Below are 6,000 nucleotides of genomic sequence, written 5' to 3'. Positions count from 1 at the left end.
GATAGTCAAAGAGTATGGCTATGCTTCAGGTAAAATCCACTATCTAAGTCCATTAAGTTCCTATTCGTTGATTCTTAATACATGATATGATAAGATTGCATTTGAATGTTTTGCAGGATCAGTGAAAAGAAAGGAAGCTTGATGAAAGAGCAAGATGAGTCTAATAAAAAAGAAATGGATCTCGATCGCATGGACTTGAAGATTAGATTTTGAGCTTAGATAGTTATGATAGAGTTGTTAAGAATTTTCTTTTAAATACATAGTTTTCAATGGATTTTGCATTGTAAGGACAAATGTTTTCCGCTGCTTTTATAAATAAAATAAATTTTGGTTTGACTTATTTATTTATTTGTTTATTTCCTTGCAATGAAATCATTATGAAAATTGATGTTTGCATATTTCTACAACGAGTGGATATGATTCTTATTTATGATAATTATGGAAAGGTCGAGAATTTACCAAGTAGGGAGAGTTTCTCATCGCCCAAGTTTCAATTGGACAGAAACTTGGAATCACGCGACTTGGTTGCACGATGAATGAGAAATTTCATATTTGAAAATTAGACTAATTCATTGACAAAGTGTCAAGTGAAGGACTAGGAGATCAAGTACACAAAGTTGTGTGTTGATCAAAGTCCACCATAAGAGTAACAAAGAAATTCGTCATGGTTTACTAAAGGTTTAGTAAATATGATTACACTTATAAGATTAAGTGTAATTGTGAATTGATTAAAAATGTTTAAATCAATAGCAAAACGAATAAGAAGAGTCAAGTAGGCAGAAAGATAAAAGTTTCTCCATTCTAAGAAGAAGGGAGAGTAGCTTTTATGCTTTATGATAGGTCTTAATGATTAAGAACTATATCTCAATTGATCCTCTAAGTGAGTCTTAGTACAATTGTATGTCTAAGAAGAGGAATCAAGGATTGGAGAAATGGTCAAATCAAGAAGTCAATCATACTTCGTTCCAAAACAAGTCTTAGAGTTAAGATTGTGACATTGAGTGATTAGTATTAGGAAGGTTTATAACATTCATCAAAAGTGGAAAGTTGTGATGCCTTGTATAAGACAAAGACCAACTAGGACCAATTTATGAAGTGTTTTGATAAAAGCTACACTAACTCTTGAATATTTAATTGTCAAGAAATGTTTATTGACAAGAGAATCTTATATGTCAAGGAGTCAGTGGGAGTCTTAATGGTCTTGAAAGGTTTCAAGAACAAATCAAAATAGACCTTATCGATCATCACTAGCACACGATTTGAGGTTTACAACCTATCGTGTTGACATTATTTTGTTTCTGTGCTGTTCCAATTGAGTTAATTATGCATGTGAGTCCTATGAATTCTCATTTGAATGCATAAAAGGCAAGAACCTTGATCAATGAAAAGTACATTGATAGGAAAAGGTGAGTGGCTTAACTACTTGGAAGACATGGTAGACAGCTGTGCTACCATCAGGCAAGAAATTAAGATTAAGGAAGTTCGGTCCATATGAGCTTGAATTTGTTGTAAATTTTTTATTTTGACAAATTCACATGGATATGAACCCATACACCATTAAAATCTAAGTGTCATAAGATTCCCTCGTTCATGAAAGTGACTGTGAGGAAATGCTTTCACTAAGAGAGATTTTAAAAAGATAGTGATTGTAAAACTGTATTCTCGAATTCGATTATGGTTACGATATCCCTTTCCATAATTCGAATTGTGAGATTTGGCAATTAGTATAAATTGTTTAGACACACATATGAGCTATCTAAAGGAAATGTGTATAAGCTTAGATAAAGGATTATCAAAGCATTAAGTATTAGAAATATGAACTTAAGAAATTCAATAGGTATTGTTTTCTGAAAGTTAAGTTGTTCCTGAATACATGTCAAAGCTAGTAGGAGCATAAATGTTATGCTTTATAATAATAATCATGATAGTGGGAGCATAAATGTTACGATTTTATGATTATTATGGAAAGTATTGCAAGTTAGCAACATTAATTATAGAAAACAATAGTTATACTTTGCAAAGTTGCAAGAGTTGAAAAGTTGTTTTTCTATAATTAAGGGAGAGAATATTATGCTTCATTTCAAATCCAAAGGCTTAGGTTGTGGAATGTTAATAATTTAGTCAAGGAAACATAATGTGTTCTCAAATTTCGATTATGATTACGACATTCCTCTTCATAGTTCGAATTTTGAAAATGTAGCACATAAAATATTATGGCAGAAGATTGAATCTTCATGTAAGACATTATGCATCGTGTCCCATACGCTTCGGGTATAGGATTGATTGGAAATGCTATAATATTTGACCATTCTAAAATTTTCCAAATGTCTAGTGCATTTAGAGGGAAAAAGGACGAGAATCTGTTTTGACTAAGATAATTAAACAACTATCAAAGGACAATCCAAAGTTCGCGAGGATTGGTCGCTTGTGAGTAGTTGGAAGTATAGTATTGGATGAACCATATCGACATTATTATGAATAGATAAGATTCTATTGAGAATGAGTTGTCATATGGTAAGTATGGAAAGGTTTCCATATTGGGAGTTAGATATTAAGAGTCTATGTCTAGATTAGAAATTTTATGCAAAAGGATGTTCAAAGGAATGTACTTTGAGTGAGAGACATCATATCTAAGGAATTGTATTGTAACAATCCCCGATAGAGGACTTTGTAATATCGTTGGCAATAGTCTTTGTGACTTTACGAAATAGGATCATTGCATAAAATGTTAGAATCTAGCATATTCTATAAGTGGCAAGAATTTGATATTCTTTCACTTATGAAAAAGGATTTGGAGTTGTGAAATGAGTATGATAGGAAATGCGTTCATTTGATCTATTTCACAAAGTAAGAACCATAGGTAAACATTGTGTGCATGATAAGAGCATGAGACAAGTGTAATAATTCAAGTAAGAAGTTGATTACCCGAAACAACAAATAATGAGTAATCGATATGGTGATAAATAAAAGGTGTTTTATTTATGCTCAAAGGTTTGAGGTCATATGGGATTAGTATTATTCTTGTGTTTCACTTTGCATGTTTTGACTTCCTGAATAATTTAATTGGTTGAGAACAGTCAAATTGTTCGAACAGGCCACAGTCGTTCATATGTTGGAAGTAGGTACGAATAAAGACTGTCATGAATTGGTGTGTGGATTGTCTAAAGAGTATTAGACATAAGCAACTGTTTGCTGCAACGTTCATGAGTGCTTATGAATATGATTTGAGCATTGGATTAAACCCATGCTCACTTGGATCACTCCATGAATTGTATCACGAGTGATTGGTGAGACGATAATATCTTATATTCTTGAAACCGAGATGTGTGAGTTGTATCTTGCGAATCGGTTGCACATTGATAATATGTAAACACACCAGTAACTTGGTGTCATAAAACATATTGTTGTGTGTGATTCGGTGAGTGAGTGCAAGCGAGCATTGAATCAAAGTTTATCCGTTCCTTTTATCCAAAGTAGGATAAAAGCGATATCTTTGGGCCCTCGATGATTTAATGATGACAAACGTAAATGCTCGGCCGGGCTAGGGATAATTTGATTTGTTCAATTAGTCAGTCGTCATAAATCGGAAGTCGAGAAATAGTACAAAGAGAATGATTTGAAATCATGTCTCATACGATATCTAGAATGGAGGAATATATGATCCCTTATCTAAAGGACACGCGTATCTGATAGGATCAAAGTTGACAACGGCTTTGGAAAGCTACGATTGCAGATCAGGATCTGAAGTCATACGCAGAATAGTTATTAGACTTATCCAAGTGGGATACTGTTGGATTAGTGTCTAAGTCCATAACTATTTTGGTATGTACTTGACCCGATGGTGCATGGTCCTTTTGGGTTGCCTTCACCAAAACAACTTGATAGGATGAATTATGGAGAGAAAGGATTAAATATGATTTATTAATATATTATGAGAATAATATATTAAAGAAGAAATCATATTTTTTAATTAATATTAGTCAATAATTAATTGGTAATTAGTTTTGTGACTAAAAGAGATTAATTAAACTTAAGGGACTGGAATTGTAATTATAAGATAATTGCAATTGGGCCATGGATTGCCTTATATTAAGGAGTGGACGAATTCTATGGGGAAACCCATAAGAAATCGTCCAAGGCCTTAAGGAAAGGGATCCATGGGTTGCTTAGGGCTTAAGCATCCAAATTAGAGTTTCTTTGTTAGATAACCCTAATAGCCTAACTATATATACATCCCTTATGACCCAAAAACGTGGACAAGACTTCTTCTAGGGTTTCACACGTTTTACGGCAGCCTCCTTCACCTCTCCTCTTCATCCTCTTGCTCTTGGTGTTTGTGAACCATTAGAGGAGTGACATTTGTGACTCTAAGCTTTCTAAAGTCAATACAAGGAGGAATTGGGATTGTTATTGCTACATAACAATCAAGGTAATATCTTAAACCTATTCTCATGTTAATATGATTACTTGAATGCTAGAATTAGGGTTTATAGTCTTGGATAACTTGCATGTACAATAGAGAAACCTAGATCCAAGCATTATGATTTGTATGAGCACATAGGATGTTCTTATAGCCAAAAACCCATCAGGGTCAACTCGGCGAGTTGAGTCAACCCAGAATGTTGACTTTCACCAGGGGTAAAATGGTCATTTTACCCTAAGAAGGATTATTGGATTTTGACTAAGTGTTATTGTGATAATGATAGCTGGGGAGTCGTTGGAGCAGCCGTTAGAGATTCCTTACCGTGAGATTCGGCATTCAGCTTTGCGATGTGAGTTTTCCTCCTGTATGAACGGGTCGAAGGCACCAATACCGACCCGTTTATGTGTGTTAGTATATGCCAGACTAAGGTTCGTTGTCGGGTAGTGCCCGATGTAGGCTTATATGTTTATGGACTTCGGTTCAATGTTGGGGAAAGTCCGAGGAATTTTTGTATGCTTGATGTCTTCGTGATTCTTGCATGTGCTTGTTTTATATGTTCCAGACTTCGGTTCGATGTCGGGAAAACCCGAGGAATGTTTGTTTGCTTCCGGATTTCGGTCTGATGTTGGGCGGGGACCGATGAATGTTTATATGTTTATGTTATGTGATTACATTATATGTATTTGTCGATATGTTTATATGTATATCGGATTTCGGTTCGATGCCAGACGGGGCCCAATGCCGGACTCCGGTCCGATGTCGGCGGGGCCTGATGTAGCGGGCAAAACCCGTGTTATGTTATTATGTGATTATGTGTATGATATGTGGTATTTTGAGAAGACTCACTAAGCTTCATGCTTACAATTTTCAGTTTTGGTTTCGGGTACTTCCGGTAGCAAATGGAAGAGCTCGGGATACTGCAGTGCACAAACCATGATTTTAGCTTGGGATGCTTTACTCTGTTATATTGACACGTGTTTTGATATGATACTCTGATTTGATGCAATTACTTATGTTTTTGGATAACTATGGTTTATTTAATAATTTAAAATGAAAATTTTGGACCGTATTTTTGGGATGTTACACCGACTACATCAGTTATTTCCTCATCTTTGAAGAAAAAAAATCATCGCTTAGTACATAGGAGGTTAACCCAAAAAACCATGCCAGTTGTAGCATGTTCCAGGTCAGAAAGAGTGGCTGGTGGAAAGAATTTTTCATTGATGAGTAACTTTAAAAACTATAAAGGCATATAAAAAACATCCTTACAAAACAAAAAAAACAACAAAGATGTAGAACTTTGACCTTGTATCCATGAAATTCATCTTTGTGTGTGTGTCATTTGGTTGGATATATTAAATGTATCTAATGCACATCGGCACATTTAATAAATCCAATTAAATGTTCATATGTTTCAGGTAAAAAAGGTAAAAGTCAAGAAAATGAATTTAAGGTCGTTTGTGGGGTGCAATTTTAGATGTACATGCTGATTCTGAGACGTTAAACAAACTCTTATCTAGAAAAGTAGGATGCCAATAGAAACTATGATGCCTAAATAAGAAAAAAATGAATGTATA

The sequence above is a fragment of the Lactuca serriola genome, chromosome 2 (genome assembly GCF_051521515.1).
Source record: "Lactuca serriola cultivar US96UC23 chromosome 2, Lser_US96UC23_V15, whole genome shotgun sequence".
Taxonomy (NCBI): Eukaryota; Viridiplantae; Streptophyta; class Magnoliopsida; order Asterales; family Asteraceae; genus Lactuca; species Lactuca serriola.
The sequence above is the reverse complement of the archived record's forward strand: the minus strand, read 5'-3'. Positions refer to the sequence as shown.